Raw genomic sequence first — 17042 nt, 5'->3', positions numbered from 1 at the left:
GGACCCCAAAATCACCATATCACAGCGCACACGCAGGAGCTGTCCTTGGCCCAAGGCCCAGGCTCTCCTCCTGCAGGTCAGAGGTCACCAAGGACAGGAGATTGGTTCATGGAGCCTCTGACACTGCAGAAGGTGTCAGGGGTCCCAGAGGACCCCCTACCCATCACTGTACAGCCTCTGGCTTCCTCATAGGTTGTCCTTCAAAACCTCAGAGCAAAATTCACTCCAAATGAAACAGCCCTGAGCTCCACTTTCAAAGTACTTGGGAAAATAAAATAGAAATAAAGAGGACCCGATTCCACCTCTAGCTCATACTGCCGGAGAAGGACGGCACACCAGGCCCAGAGGAAGCCAGTCATCTGTGGTGGCGAAGTCATGACCAGAGCATGGCTTCCAGGCTACTTGCATGATAGTGTCTGTGTAGTCGTGCACATCTGAAGAGGGGGTGGAGGAAGTGAGTCATAGGGGTGGATCTTTGGTGGTGATAGCCACACCTCCGATTCTGTCATCCCTGTTTCCTGGGCCTTTGTGTAAACAGCTTCTGCCATACCTCCCATCATCCAGTCCAGCCGCTCCTGCTTCCCTGCCTCCATCATCCAGTCCAGCCGCTCCTGCTTCCCTGTCTCCATCATCCAGTCCAGCCGCTCCTGCTTCCCTGCCTCCATCATCCAGTCCAGCCGCTCCTGCTTCCCTGTCTCCATCATCCAGTCCAGCCGCTCCTGCTTCCCTGTCTCCATCATCCAGTCCAGCCGCTCCTGCTTCCCTGCCTCCATCATCCAGTCCAGCCGCTCTATTTACCTTCCCTGCCTCCATCATCCAGTCCAGCTGCTCCTGCTTCCCTGCCTCCATCATCCAGTCCAGCCGCCCCGGCTTCCTTGTCTCCATCATCCAGTCCAGCCGCCCCGGCTTCCCTGCCTCCATCATCCAGTCCAGCTGCTCCTGCTTCCCTGCCTCCATCATCCAGTCCAGCTGCTCCTGCTTCCCTGCCTCCATCATCCAGTCCAGCCTCTCCTGCTTCCCTGCCTCCATCATCCAGTCCAGCCGCTCCTGCTTCCCTGTCTCCATCATCCAGTCCAGCCGCTCCTGCTTCCCTGCCTCCATCATCCAGTCCAGCCTCTCCTGCTTCCCTGCCTCCATCATCCAGCACAGCCGCTCCTGCTTCCCTGCCTCCATCATCCAGTCCAGCCGCTCTATTTACCTTCCCTGCCTCCATCATCCAGTCCAGCCGCTCCTGCTTCCCTGCCACGTGGACTGTACCCCCGAAACTGTGGGTCCAAGTAAACCTTTTCTCCCTTCAGATGCTCTGTCAGACGTCATCACAGAGCACAGTAACTGATCGCATGGTGTGACCTCTTTCTGTTCCATTCCTTTTTGTTTTATGTTTTTTCTTAAGAAGAAATTGGTTCCAGGTATGGATGTAGAAGTGTGTATGTGGAGGTGTGTCTGGAGGAGGGTGTGCTTGTATGAGGGTGTATGTAAAAGTGTGAGTGTGTGTGTGTATAGGAAGGTATATACAGAGGTGTGGGGGGTGTATAAAGAGATGTATATGTAAGGTATGTATGTGACTATGTGCATGTGGGGTGTCTTAGTTAGGGTGTCTTAGTTAGGGCGTCTTAGTTAGGGTGTCTTAGTTAGGGCTACTGTTGCTGTGACGAAACACCAGGATCAAAAAGCAAGCAGGGGAGGAAAGGGTCAATTTGGTTTACTCTTCCTTATCACTGTTAATCACTAAAGGAAGTCAGGACAGGAACTCAGTCAGGAACCTGGAGGCAGGAGGTGATGCAGAGGCTATAGAGGGTGCTGCTTGCTGGCTTGCTCATCATGGCTTGATCAACCTGATTTCTTAGAGAACCCAGGACCACCCACAACTGACTGGGCCCTCCTCTGTCAATTACTAAGAAAATGTCCTGCAGGCTTGCCTGTAGCCTGATCTTATGCAGGCATTTTCTTAACTGAGGTTCCCTCCTCTCAGATGACTTTAGCTTGTGTCAAGTTGACATAAAACCATGTAGCACAAGGGGTACGTATGGGGATATATCTGTAGAAATTCATGTTTGTGTGAGGGTATATATGAGTATGTGTATATGAGGGTAGGTGGGGGATATGCAGAGGTGAGTGTGTGAATGTGTATGGGGGTTTATATGAAAAAGGTGTGTATGTGGGGTGTGTGAGAGATGTATGAGAGCATGTATATGTGGGGACATTGTGAGGATGTATGCAGAGATGTGGGGGTGCATGTGGAGGAATGTATGGGTATGTATGCGTGGGTGTTTAAGGGTCTATGCAGGGGTGTATGTGCGTGAGGGGGTGTATGTGACAGGGTACACCAGAGAACTCATGTCCACACACAGAAAGAGGCAGGAGAGAGCCGAAGCAGCCCCAGCCCTGGTTCCAGGAATGTGCAGATACATCTCTGCGTTTATTCTGGGCCTCTCGTTGCTGTACAAGGAGCATCTTCCTAGTTTTTAGTAACAGTCTTATTAAAATCGAATAAAGCCTAGGGGTCTCCGATACAGGTTCTCCCAGCTCCCCCAGGAAGCTGGGGAACCATCTGGGTTCTTCACCAATGGTCTTCACCCAGCTGGAGTGTGGGAGAGGGGACCTAGGGACCCAGCTAGAGTGTGAGGCATGGGAGAGGGGACCCTGGTTCATCTGCAGTGGATCACTTCAGCTAGAAGTAGCCAACCATCCAACTTTGGGTCCTAGAAAAGCAGAGACGAATTTTGTCAGTATCTGTCCCTAACCCCTCCTCAGGGGCTCAGGACCCCCTGCAGAGAACAGTCCAACCCTATGGCCAGCCTTGAGGGCCTTGTCCTGGTATACAGGAGAGTGGGTGGGACCGTGCCCTCAAGGCCAGAGACTGGGGTACCCACGTCTTCCAGGTTTCTAATGTCAGTGCCTTTCTCTTAGTGACCTCCTCTTCCAGGGCCTCATCCACTGAGCTGGGAAGACTGGGATGAGTGGCCTAGGGAGCTCCGCATTAGACATGCTTGAGCTGGCTACAGGCTGCCTCCTACGGTGTGAGCATGAAACTCGGCCATCGGTCATGAGAGTGGAGGGCACAGATATTTTGAAGGCAGAGGCCCAGAGTGGCCTAAGGGAAGGGCTGAGAGACAGGCCATTGGGTCCAAATCTTGGCTCCTCTCTTCTTTCCTAACTGTGTGACCTCGGGCGAGTTGCTCGGCTCTTAAAGACCTCAGCTTCCTTTTGTGTAAGCAGGTTGGTAATAGATCCACTGTGACCAAAGGACACAAAGGAAGTTCTCAAACATTTGCCCCTGTGGTCCATGTTTCTCTGAGGAATCCAGACCTGGCACAGGCCCCACAGGTTGAGGCTGCAGAGGACCCTCTCTGATACAGACACATGGACCCAGTAGGAACACGGCTGGCCCCAGTGTGTTTGTTTACTATGCTATTCTGTTATTTTTTCTCCTTGCCGTGGTCAAACATCTGACCAAAGCAACTTAAGGGAGGAAGGGCTTAATTCAGCTCGCGGTTATGGGGACAGTCCGTCATGGCTGGGAAGTCACAGCAGGAGCATGAGGTCACATTGCTTCTGCAGTCAAGAAGCAGAGAGAAATGAACACTGGGGCTCAGCTAGCTTTCCCCTTCCTAATGAATCCAGAACTTCTACCTGTGGAATGGTGCTGCCTGCATTTAGGGGGGTCTTCCCCCATCAATTAATCCAAACTAGAAACTGCCCTCACAAACATGCCCAGAAGTTCACCTCTTAGATCCTAGAGGCCGACAAGGCAATGGTCAGCCTTAACCATCGCAGCTGTATAGCAAGTACCCTTCACACAGTGATATCATGTCTGAAGACCTGGTGGTGTCTTCACAGGCAAGAGTCCATCGCTATGAGCTGGCTCCCCCTGTGTGTCTGCCAGCTGGGCTGCGCTCTTAGCCAAGCCTGGCTTCTCAGTTCCCCACCAGCCTATGGTTTGTTGACAGGATTTGGCTTCTTGGAGGGCCAGTACCAAATGTCCCCATGGTCTTGGTGGCAAGAAGGAGGCACCCTGATGAGTCTCTAGGGACTGGGAAGCTCAGGGCATACCAGCTGGGGAATCCCCTACGGCTGCCCTTCACCACCCTGGCTGCAGGTGGAGCCTGACCAGTATGTGAGTCCCACAGGCACAGAATACCCTGGGCCCTGTCAAAGGCAGGTCACGATAGCCTGCTATACCTTGGCATTCCTGGGGGCCTCTATCAGAGAGCCTTGACTCTTTACTCGTTGCAAATTTGCCTAGCAACTGTTGCCAAGCAACAACCTTCAGAAAGAGAGGCCAGAGAACTCAGCTCTGCTCAAGGTTGGAAGGAGGAAATATATAGGTCAGTGGGTGCTGGGCTCGGAGTCCACATGGATTCCTCTGTCCAGGCCATATTGGGTGCCAGGCCACGCCCTGCTGTGGGACCCTGACAAAGTCACACGGCCCCATTGGAATGTCAGGTTCCATCTGTTGTGGGGATAGATGGTGTCTGAGCAGGAGAGGATGGTGAGAGTGAGGGAGTGGGAGCCTCTAGGCCCTGGAATGCTGCGGCCACAGGGGGGAACTTGAATTTTATCAGGAGACCAGCTTGGCTGGAGTATCCCTACTTCTTTCTCATTCAGGGCTCTCAGTGACCCAGTGACGCTTAGGGTCCATCCTTGCCTGCACCCCCAAGACCCTTCACTCACTGGTGTATCAGTCACCCATGGGAGAGAGAAAACAAGAAACCGGATACATGAGATAGCACACATTACAAACAGAGTTGGACCAGAACAGGGAGATGGAACTATCCGGAGCATGAGCGTTATAACCTTAAATCAAGTAGTTGGGGCTGGAGAGACGGCTTGGCAGTTAAGAGCACCGGCCGCTCTTGTAGAGGACCTGGGTTCAGCCCTCATCACCCACCCAGCAGCAGGCTCACAACCACCTGTAACCCCAGGGCATCTGACACCATCCAAAGGCATCAGGCACACATGTGCTACACATACGTACACAGAGGCAAAGAACTCACATTTTAAAAAAAATACATTTTTTTAAATAAGTAGTCAGGGAAGGTCTTTTGTAATCGAGAGCCTTGAGGGATGCCAAAGGAAGGAAAGAAAGCAAAAGCCATGGGTATCTGGGGCAGGGGGCACAAGTAACAAACACTAAGGAGTACGTAAGGTTTTGCAAGAGAATTGGAAGGTGACTTCTAATTCATGCTTGCTAGGAAAGACTGCACAGCTGGCCAAAGGACAAGGCAGGTATAGATGAGCCCGCACGGGAGGTGTTCCTGGTAAGCACTAACTGCAGCAATCAGCATTCAGGACACAGCCGGTGTCCCCTAGAGAGTGGTGGCTGCAGCTGCCTTCTGATGGGGTGACAGGAGAGGCAGGGATAAGCAGGACTGGGCTGGCTGGAGCTAGCTGAGCAAGGGTCAGGGGGCGGGGGCGGGGGGGGGGCTCCTGTGACAGAGACGGGAGGGAGCACACTGGCAAGGAAGCCCTTGTCCCTAAGGGGGCTAGACAGGAACTCTGGAACCCAGTGTGAGGGAGAAGGGAATCTGGCTGGGTTCCTGACAGGGCTTGCCAGACTGACCATGACCCTGTCTTTGAATGAGATGCAAACCGAGCTGGTAGCTCGTGCCTGTAACCCCATTTACTCAGCACTGGAGAGGCTGAGGCGAGAGAATCTCTGTGAGCTGGAGACCAGTCTGTGCTGTACAGTGAGTCCAAACTTGGAAAAGAGAGGGATCTGAGACAAACTTCCTGTGCTGACAGCTCATGCGTGAGCCCCCTCCCCGCCCCTGGCTCTCCTTGCATTGGCAGGGATTCCCTTCCAGAAGAGCACATCCCTGTGGCTCCTGTGACTGCATGACCAGAGCAGCACAAGGGAAGCATGAACACACAGAATGCTATAATTGTCTTGGTGCAAGGAAAACTGTCTGATGGCTTGCTCCCAATGGCTATGACATGAGGGGAGTATGACAGTGGGGAGACACTGAGAAGCCTGTTTTCCTCTAGGTTGTTTTTTTTTAAATCAGGGTATTTTAGCACAGGCACAGAAATAAAACTAGGCCACCATAGTGTACGACTTAAGGAAGAAGGCAATGAAGCAATGGTGCCAAGCAGTGAAGAAATGCGAACTCCCAGCTAGAATGATATACCCAGCCAAACTGTCCCCTGCATGTTGCTCACACCAAGATTCTTAAATGCTCAAGTCCCTTGCAGTAAATAATCTCATATTTATACATAACCCATGCAAATCCCCTTTACACTTCAAATCACCTCAAGATCACTTATACTACCATCATATGCATTTACTTACATGAGATGTAGAGGAGCTCATATATGGAGTACTTATAATGGCTTGTGGTGTAGTATTTCTGCTGTGTGTGACCCTAGTGCTGTGGAGGTTGTCTCAGGTTGCACTGTTCCTTGCAGGTAGCACTATTTGAGGAGGTGTGAAACCTTTAGGAGGCCAGGCCCTGACTGGAGAGGGTGAGTTGTTTGGGGTAGGTCTTGTTCTTCAACCTGTCTCTGCTTCCTCATTCATTCAGAAGGGAGCAAGCAGCCTCAGGCTCCTCCAGCCAAATCTTCCCCACCCTGATGAACTGTGCTCTTAGACCGTGGGGAAAAAAAAAACGTTTTTCCTTCAATTGTTTCTTGTCAGATATTTGGTTGCAGCAAGGAACAAAGTAACTAATACAAAAGGCTGAGACTGAGGCAGGAGGATTGTGATGAGTCTGAGACCCATCTAAGAACAGCTGTATAGATGAAAAATAATATCCTAAAATGTAAGATAAAATACTTTGAGACACGCAAGGCTTCACCAATGCTGCCCCCAGCCACCATGCACACTCGTTAAGGAGCTCCTAGGAAATGTGCCTGGCCGACACAGGCACCATCCAGGAACTACAAGCATGGGGACCCCAGGCCCTGAGGCTAGAACATAGGAATGAGGTTAGCATCCTACCTAGGATGCTAAGGGAGACCCAAGACCACAACACAGTCAGCTAAGACACACGGGATCCAGGAGGGATGTAGGCAAGAACAAAGTTAGATGTGTGTTTGAGTAAGGGTGAAACAGAGCCAGCTCCCCATATGGGGCCAACCCAAAGGGGGAACAGTGTAAGAAAAGAAGGTGTGGCTTGAATGAGAAATGCCCCCATAGGCTCAGATACTTGAGCATCTTGTCCCCAGTAGGCAGTGATGTTTAGCAAGGTTTAGGAGGTGTGGCCTTGCTGGAGGAAATATGCCACTGGGGTGGGGTTTGGGAATACATAGTGTCTTCTTACTTCCTGTTCTCTCTCTCTCTCTCTCTCTCTCTCTCTCTCTCTCTCTCTCTCTCTCATTTTATGTGTATAGGTGTTTGTTTGCATGTATCTGTGTACCATGTGTATGCAGTGCCCTTAGAGGTCAGAAGAGGGCAACAGCCTCGGGACTGGAGTTACAGACAGTTGTGTGCCACCACGTGGGTACTGGGAATCAGATCCTGGTCCTTTGAAAGAGCGGCCAGTGCTCTTAACCACTGAGCCATCTGTTCAGTCCCCGAAGCTTTATTTTTTTGAAATTGTGTATGTTTCTTTTTTGTGTGTCCTCATGACTGTGTATAGGTCAGACAGCTTGCAAAAGCCAGTTCTCTCCTTACGTCACACAAGGCCAGTGATGGAACTGAGGTCCACCTTGACAGCTGCTTCACCTGCTGAGCGGCGGTGCCAGTCCTGATGCCAGGTTCCTCAAAGGAAAATTACAGCCCTGATGTTACTAAGAAGGGCTGGCAATAATTTGACCCCACTTCCAACTTAACAGAAGAACAGCACAACCCTGACGGTTCTTCAGGGCCTCCTGTGCATGAGCACATATCCGGAGAGCAGAACCCTCAGACGAACAGCCCTCTGAGATGGCAGCTCGACGCTTAGGTTTGCATTTCTGCAATCAAAATGGGCCAGATGGTCCTCCCAGGCTAAGTGGAGCTAACCTGTGCTATGACACATGCGACTTTCGAGGCTAGACCATAGCGGGCACTGGAGGCTTCCTCGAGCTTCCTCATGGGCCCCTGCCCTGGAGAAGGCAGCTGCTATTTACTTAGGATGCCTGAGCGGCTCCTGTGGGGATCGCCTACCAGCAGGAACAGTGTCCTGGGCATCAGCTACAGCAGAGTGAGGGACTAGATTTCAAGGAGAGACCTGGTGACCCAGACAATCAAGAATGGTGACAGCAGCCATGGTGGCTATGGGAGGGTGCAGACAGAATAAGGCCCAGCTGGACATGTCAGTAGGGATGGCAGCCCAGTTCTGTAGCCAGCCTGTGACATAACCTGACACCTGGAGACCTGGGAGGGGGCTGGGGTGTCCCCATTGCTCCCTTCTGCAAGCTCTGTACCGTCTAAATCAGAGCTCGCTCTCCTGGCCACTGGAAGTTCTGACCTCTGCAGCTGACTGATTCTGGCTGTGTTTAGCCAACACAGCTGAGCAAAGCCATGTATACCGAGGGGTCACATACCAAAGATAGCACAAGGGAACTGAGATGACCTGGACCCTCCTGAAGGACTGGGTCCAGGAGAGTGACAGGTCGCAGCTGAGATGACGACAAGGACTCACCCACCATTAGTCACTGGGTGTTCCAAAGCCAGACACAGCTGATGATGTCATTTTAGCCTTGAAGTATGGGCACACCTGGTCCCAACGGAGCAGGAGGGTTCTTTCAGAATTAAGATAAGCATGCATGACTGAGCCAAATAATGAGTTGGTTGTGGGTCCCTGGGAGCTCAGTATACACTGGGCAGGCGGGGGGGAGGGCTCAGTATCACTGGGCAGGCAGGGGTGGGGGGGAGCTCAGTATCACTGGGCAGGCAGGGGTGGGGGGGAGCTTAGTATCACTGCGCAGGCAGGGGTGGGGGTGGGGCAGGGGCCCACAGGTGCTATGTGCAAAGACTGGGTATTCCAGGGCAGAGCCTGAGGGTGGAGCACTCATTTTTGCCTTCTGGGATGTTTCTGGAACCCTATGTAGGTAGGGTGCAAATACCCGGGGTGCAGATGGAGGGGAGTGGCAGTTTGGGAGGGTATGCTGAGTTCTAGAGACTCATCAGGGAGGAAAAGCAAGCCACAGGTACAAGGTCACCTCGGGTGGGGAGGGCCCAGTCAACAGGCAGGGACCCAATCTGCTACCCTGGGGATGTATAGGGGCTCATTGTTTTCCGTCTATGTGTAGTCACAGACCCCTGCTTCCTGACCCTGCATTGATTGCCCAGCCGTGGGGATGGACATCCATGGCACATGGGAGGCATCCCATCCTGCTGGCCAGAGTCTCAGTATCACTCCAGGGCGCAGCAGACGCCTGGACCTGGAAGTCAAAGAGGAGCTGAGTGCAAGTCCCAGGGGCCATGCAAACTGACAGTCACTCACAGCTCTCCAAAGAGGCTGGGAAAATGTGAACAAGGCAGGAAAAGCCACTTCCAGGTCCACAGCCAATGTCACACCACATAACCAGGGGCTTCCAGAGTCGGCTGTCCTTGCTCAGCTGCCTCCCAGGAGCAGTTCCTGAAGGCCTGGGGGTCTTAGTGAGCTGACTCTGTGCTACCTGGTGGCCTGGCTGCCCAGGCGGAAGAAGGCGGTGCTTAGGCAGATAGCTGGTGAGATACACTGAAGAGAGTTGAGATCAGCAGCCTCACAGGAAGAATGCGGACACTCCAGGCCTTTCTAGCACAACAGTAGTCCACAGAGCAAGGGCGTTCGTCCTAGTCCCTAGGCCCTGATGCACATGCCACGTGCCCTGACAGGCTGGACCTTCAGGCAGTCGGTCCATGTCATGGCTTGAAAGCCAGGGCTAGGAGCATTTGGGATGCTGAGCATCACTCAAGCCTGGAAGACTCAGGCTGAAAAGAGAAACCTTAACTACTTTGGGACAAACTAAACATAAGCAAAAAAAGAAAAGAAAGAAAGAAAGAAAAGAAAAATGAAAAAAAGAAGAAAAAGAAAGGAGAATGAGTAAGGGAGGGAGGAAAGAGAAAGAAAGGAAAGAAAGAGAAAGGAAGGAAAGAAGGAAGGAAGGAAAGAAGGAAGGAAGGAAGGAAGGAAGGAAGGAAGGAAGGAAGGAAGGAAGGAAGGAAGGCAGGCAGGCAGGCAGTACCTTCAGTATAGTCTGGAAGGAATAGTGGAGACGCCTAGTTCTGTAGTGCCCCTGAAGCTTACAATTCCAGGGTGTGTGGCTCCTGGAGACCACTTAGGCTGACTCCCATAAGTGGGGCAGCATGGTGGCATTCCCCTGCCTCAGGAGGCCTCGGCCTGCATACTCTCAGCTGGTGCTGTTTGACAAGCACTGCCGGGGAAGCAAAAAGAACACTGTCCAGATAAAAGCGAATTTAAGCAAAAATAAAAAACAAACCCAAGAAACTCAAGTCCTTACTTCATGTAGTCAGACACCCATGAAGTGGCCCAGCAAGCCTCCTGCAACCCTGCATGGACAGTTCACAGCTCTGAGTGCTCACAGGACACAGCTGGCCTTTTGGCTCTCTGACTCTCCCATGTATGTTTAGGGACAGCCGGGGACAGCCGGTCACAGCACATCTTGGGTGGCCATGTCTGGTTGGGGTGGTAGGTCTCTTTGTAAGGTCTCATGTCCTCCAGCAGATTAGGGCCTCCTAGTGATCCCAGATAGACTAAAGCATCATCTCTGCCACACCTCAGAGGTCAAGTCAATGTGACCAGAGGTGGGTGTGAGGGACTGAGTCTCCATGCGAAGAGCAGTACAGGACAAGGTGGGGCGAAAAGATTAGGCCCTTCTGAGCTTGAGGAACAAAACCCTGAAGCCCATGGAGATTTCTGCATGGGAGGACCACCTGTAGTTTGTACCCAGAGCTGCCGGCAGGGTAGTGTTGGCAGCTGGTGTCATAGGGAAGAAGCCAGTCTTGTGAAAGGTGTGCCATTTCTCCAAAATGACCTCTTTAATGCCATGGTAGTGTTGACAAGTGATAAGAATTAGGAGGTAGGGCCTGGATGGAAGAGGTTGGTTGCTAGGGTCATGCCTATGCAGGGGCTACTCTGTGCCTGGCCTCTCCATTTTCCCTGTCTTTGCGTCTTGGCCGATATGAGGTGAGAAGCTGTGCTCTGCCGTGCTCTCCCTCTATGATTCTTGGCTCCATCCCAGCCTTGTAGCAGGAACAACTGGATCAAAATCTCCAAGACTGTAACCAAAATAACGTTTAAGTACTTACCCTCAGATAGTTGGTCACAGTGACAAAAACCTGACATACACAACAGCACATCGTAGTAGGAGCCTGCAAATCCTGAGCCCCATTGGAAAGGTCAAGCTTAAGGGACATGGCGATAGCTCGGTGCATTTGCCTGGTCACAAACGGGACACTGTCCACAAAGAGACTAGCATGTGGTAATTCTTCATGAATGTATTTGACAAGCATGTACTGAGTGGCTACTGTGTGCCAGATACCACCCTCAGAGCAGAGGACATCTGGGATGGAGACAGACTAGTCCCTGTCCCCACAGGCCAGCAAGATAAAACAATAGCAGTGTGCGGTGATGGGGGAAGATGGCGGTATGTCAAGGCTATTTGGAATACAGTGGCTGCCAAGAAGGTGACGCTGATGAGAAAGAAGAAACCTGATGTCCTTTCTAGAACCCAGTGGCAAGGCCAAGGATTGGAGACTTTTACCAGTCCTCAGCCACCCCCACCTCAACTCCTGTGGGTCAGTGAAGATCCTGCATTGAGTGAGGAAAATGCCCACCCCTCCCTACGGGAGATGCTGTGAACCAGTGACTGTGAGAAATGGGAGCTTGGAAGTTGGCAGGAACTCCAAAGTCATGACCACCCGCCCGAGCGTTGAGAGTCTCTGCCTGCAAGATTTAATGGGACCCTTTAGCAGCGTGCTGAGAGCATGCTGGAACCAAGTGGCTCTGTGCTGGCAGCTTCCTAATCCAGGATTAGCCCACCATGGGATAGAGCCATGGGTTTTCCCTTTGTGTTGATGTCTGCAAGTGAGTCTCGGTGGCCCCTGACTCGTGGGCAGAGGCCTGAGGGGACAGCCTCAGGTGTAGTGTAGTGCTGTGTGGTGTCTGTCTGTCTGAGCACGCTGAGGTCTCGAGGTGGGCCATATCAGCTCTGAGCAGACACTGAGGCCCAGGTGCTATGTCTGGGTACAGATTGTCATTTGCCTCTCGGGAGGGACAGCCACCCTCTGTAGACCAGCTTCAATAGTCAGCCGACTTCTCGGGCTGAGGTGACAGAGGGTGAGAAGCAGATGGGTGCTGGCCAATACATGGGCAGTGGAGATGGGACATGCCTCATGTCTTAGGTCCCAGCCCTTAGAATCAGCTTCCCAGCTGGACAGACCAAAGGGGCCCTACAAGTCTTTCTTCACAGACTCTGCCCCTGGTCACAAAGCAAAGCAAATCAAACCTGCCACCTCCTTTCCAGGGAAGAAAACTGTCTGCGGGTGACGCTGGTGAGCCCCACTGCGTGGAGCAACTTCTGTCTGCCGGATGTCACATGTCTGCTAGACATGTAGCCGGCCCTCAGAGGAGGGAAGATTGGGACCCTGGGTCTGTACCCTCGATTGCCCCTGCCTGTGGCATCCTGGGTTAAATGTGTACATAACCTGCTCAGATGGGTTTGCCAAGGTGGCTTCCTAATCAGCTGTCACTTCTCTGATGTTGTCCCACAGGGAAGCAGGGTCAAACCTCAGACTTAAAACTGCCTCAGTACCATACTAAACAAGCCCTTTTTTTTTTAACGGTCTCTGTTTTGAAAATGTGTTGGTTCCAGATCAGCTTCCCAGGAGGAATGTCTGCTACCTTCCTTTTCTTCTTCCCCAGATGGCTTAAGGTCATGGCAAAGCACATGGGTCTCCTGACACTAGGAAAGAGAGCTTAGGTCCCTTGTCAGCTCCAGAGGAAATGTCACCTTGCACAGCTAGACAGGCTGAGCACTGCACACCATGAGTGATGTGAGCTTAGACTGTTCTCTCGGGTGCCATGTTTCATGAAGCTTGGGTACTAGGACCCCAATTAGGAGCAGTGAGGGATTGAGGAAAGGATAGACACGCAGACATGTATACAGTAAAGCTGAGATCAAGTGGAATCCTGCTACCTGATCATATTTATTAGGTATGAGGGGGGCGGGGCTGCTAGTCTCTGTAGGTGTCTGTAGGGAGCAGTCTCAGGCTGCAAACCTCCCTGAGCGGGGAGCTGCAGTTGCTAGTCTGCACACACAGATATTCATTTATAAACACTCCTACTTGGGCTGCTGAGGAAAACTTTGTGCTCCCCTGGGGCCTGGTCCACATGGGTGATGACTCTGCTGACACCCACGGGCCTGAGCTTTGGAGTCCTTGGCATAGCCATGCCCATGTCAGCAGGCATTCAATCAGGGCTTCCTTGGCTCGGCTCTCTACACGGTAGGGTCACAGCTTTTCTGTCCCTCAGCTCCTAATGGTCCTGACTGTCAGTCACTTGTTCCTCAGCCCCCAGCAGCCTCCTCTCCTCTCCTCAGCCTCATCAGGAGAGGAAGGTCTCTCTTGCCTGACCTCTGTCCCTGCCCCTTGAGCTCAATCCATGAACTCTGCCCATGGCACCCAAGCAGCTTAAAGGGTTAGAAGCTCTTCCCTTGCACCCTTCACTAGGCTGCTTCAAACAGAAAGCAGCCTGTTGGACTTTTTCATAAGCTTTTCCCCCACTCCCACTCACACTAACCTTGAGTGGGGCTTAAGTCCATCCATTTTACTGTGTGAAAGAGGCCAGAGCCAAAGTGCAATAAGGGGATGGCTTGGTATTCCCACCAGGCTTGGCTATTTCCCCACCGCATCAGTGGACGGGAGTGCATCTAAGTTACTTATTAGAGAAAAAGGGTTCATTGGTCTTCTAAAATTAAATTCACTATTTATGTATGAGCAGGTTGGGGGGCACACAGGGATGGAACTTAGGTCATCATGTTAGGTAATAAGTGACTTCACCAGCTTATGGCTCTTTCTTGAACTAAAATTATTTGTTTGTCTTACCATTTCTATTGCTGTGGAGAGACACCATGATCATGACAAATTCTCATAGAGGAAAATACTTAACCAGAGCTAGCTTCCAGTTTTAGAGGTTTAGTCCATTATCATCATGGCAGGGGACATGGCAGGGTGCAGGCAGACATGGTGCTGGAGAAGGAGCTGAGAGTTCTACATCTTGATCAGCAGGCAATAGGAAGTGTGCTGTGTTCCACACTGGGTATAGCTTGAGCATATGAGACTTCAAAGCCCTCCCCCACAGTGACCTACTTCCTCCAACAAGACCACACCTACTTCAACAAGACCATACCCCCTAATAGTGCCACTCCCTATAGGCCAAGCATTCAAACACATGAGTCTATGGGGGCCATACCTATTCAAACCACCATAGTGTCCTTCCTCTGGTGGTCCTTTCAGCTGTGGCCAATGAACAAAAAGTGGGAGGAATATCTCAGTTCTTCATGGAGCCTTCCAGGGCCCCAGCCTGGACTTATGGGCTTCAGTTTGTATGGGCACCGGGTGTGTTCAGTTCTCTATCATGTACATATGACATGGAACCACAGTAGGCAGCCTGGCAAAAATGAGGGGATCAGGAAAGAGAAGCACACAGGGTCACAGAAGCAGTACGAAAGACAGCTTGAGCTCTGACTAAGGATGGCAGTCAGACCCAAGCTTCAGGTAAGCTAGCAGACTGATCCTGAAACCATGGTTCATGGACAGGAAGAGCCAGTTTCTGTTTCAGCCCAAAGATAGGAACATAGTCTCTTGACTACAGATAGTACAAGAGCTAGGAGTCCCTCCTGAAACAGAGAGCCCCATGGTGAGGAGCTGGGTGGGCTATGTTTGACAGTCGGGAGCCACAGCTGATTGGAGCAGGCCAGGGACAAACAAGAGACCCCGCTGCCACCATCTGACAGTCAGATGCCTTCTTACCTTCTTACCTCTCAGCTGCTCAGGTAGCAGGTGAATGAAACACACCCATACACACAGGTACGCACTCATGCACAAACTCTGGCTGGTGCAAACCCACACAAGAACCCTGGAATGCAGCAGGCTGTATTGGGCGGCCCCCAGGGAAAACAGTTCTGGGCTTTCGATTTGGTTCTAAGCCCCCAGTATCCTTGAACAAGCTCAAATGGCTGGCAGTGTACCAACGGTGAAAAGCTGCAGGGGGATTCCCACCTTTCCTGATTCCTTTGAAACATGAAGAGAAGGGGGAGAAGTGATAAGACATCCCTCAGCTTTTGGTGGGCTTTCTCTTTTCGGTTTGATAGCTCTTCTCTGATTGGTCCCATTTTATATCTTATTTGCAAGCATGCACAATCAACTAATCAGAGTTCACCTGGTCCAATATAAGAGTTAACCAAGCTCTGGACAATCTCCTTGCAGCATGTTTTGAAGAAAGAAGACAAGAAGGCTCCAGAGCCAGGTCCTGGCTTTTGGGTCCTCTGCGGAGAAAGAAGGAAGACTGCCCTCGAGATTCAGAGGAGACAGTCCTGTAAGAGGCTTTCATGTCTGAGGGCACCAAAAGCCCTCTGGAGTTGCAAGCTTGCTGACCATCTCCAGGCAGTATCTTCAAGCCTGCCAAGGACAGGGGAGGCCTGTAACCTCTCTTGGTTGGCACCCTGCTGTCACTGAGGGTCTCAGGGTTCCCACTATCCTATTACAAGAATCTTCTTTAAGCATCCTCGTTCCCCCCTCTGTCTTTGCCCCATTCTTGGAGGCAGGGTGGGACAAGAACTCAAATAAGAGAACCAACTGATCATCTCAGTTTGGCACCGATGACTGACCAGAGAAATGATTCCACCCAAGTCTCATTTAGTGCGCTGAGTTTAGTGGTGTTAATGACAGCTGAACCACTGAAAGGCCTGACCTGGAAGGGGCGCCCACCCTCAGAATTTGCATCCCTGGAGATCCCTGCACAACTTTCAGGAAGTTCCACTGGCGAGTTTCTTCCTCGGAAGTTGCCGCTGCTTGTTTGAGCTTGGGAAGGGGCCTCGGGGATATTATATTTTCACGAGTCTTAGGAGCCTCCCCTTTCTCTCCAGAAGGTAACGTCACAATGCCAAAGAAGTAAGGCTTAGGATTGTGCCAGCTAGGACCTGTGCATGGGCACAATTCTGAATGATTGCAAAACTCAGGCTCAAGTGCATTGACCATTCTCGTGGGCATGTGCCTATGCTCAACCAAGCAGAGTATCTCCTTGAGGCCAGATTGGTTCAAGCAGATGCAGCTGTCCTAAGGGTGTCTAATAAAATCTCCACTTGGACACCTGCTGACCAAAGGGGCCACTTTCCTACAACGCAGCAGCCACCAGAGGCCTGATTTGGGGAGATGTGGAAGACAGGAAGAAAAGGAAGAGGAGACATGAGGAGGTGCTTATGACCCCACAGATTCATCTGGATCCAGCCAAGAATGAGGTCAAATACTCTTGGACCTTGGTAAAAAGTCAACGAGCTTTCTCACCTACCCCACCATGTTACAAACAGAAGGGCATCTTTAAGAGACATGCCTGGGTGTCCTTGGGGTGGATTATGAACATCAGGCAAGTCTCCTAGGAACAGGTGGTAGCTTTAGTTACCTGCTTGGGTGGAAGCTTCCTTCCACCTTCCCAATGTTTGGGAGCTCTTGGGCACTGTCCTTGCAAAGCCCCAGGACAGTCTAAGAATGAGTACAGGCCCCACCTAGGTACCCTGGGTCTCTCGGAGCCAGTATCTCACCTTTGTCCCCACCTTTGTCCCTGATCTCCACCAACATCAGCAACACTGGCTGATTGCTACCAGCCTGGGCCACACTGAAGAAACACCCATCTCCAGGGTTTGGGCCATGACCAGATCTGTATTGTAGCTTGGGTCCAGCATATTGTCTGTGAGAATCTCACTTCAGGAGACCCAGATGTCCATCCAGATGTGGCCTGTCATCTCATGGATAATCAGAGAGCAAAGCAGCCACCTGCCAGAGATGTCGGCCACACAGCATCCCCAGGGGAGGTAGCTGTGCTATTTTGCAGGTGCTTCCCATCAGCCTCCAGTGATCAGTCCTGTGGCCACCAAGAGTAAACCAAGTCAGCTTC

Source organism: Microtus pennsylvanicus, chromosome 8, assembly GCF_037038515.1.
Source record: "Microtus pennsylvanicus isolate mMicPen1 chromosome 8, mMicPen1.hap1, whole genome shotgun sequence".
NCBI classification, from domain to species: domain Eukaryota; kingdom Metazoa; phylum Chordata; class Mammalia; order Rodentia; family Cricetidae; genus Microtus; species Microtus pennsylvanicus.
Note: the sequence above shows the minus strand (reverse complement) of the source record.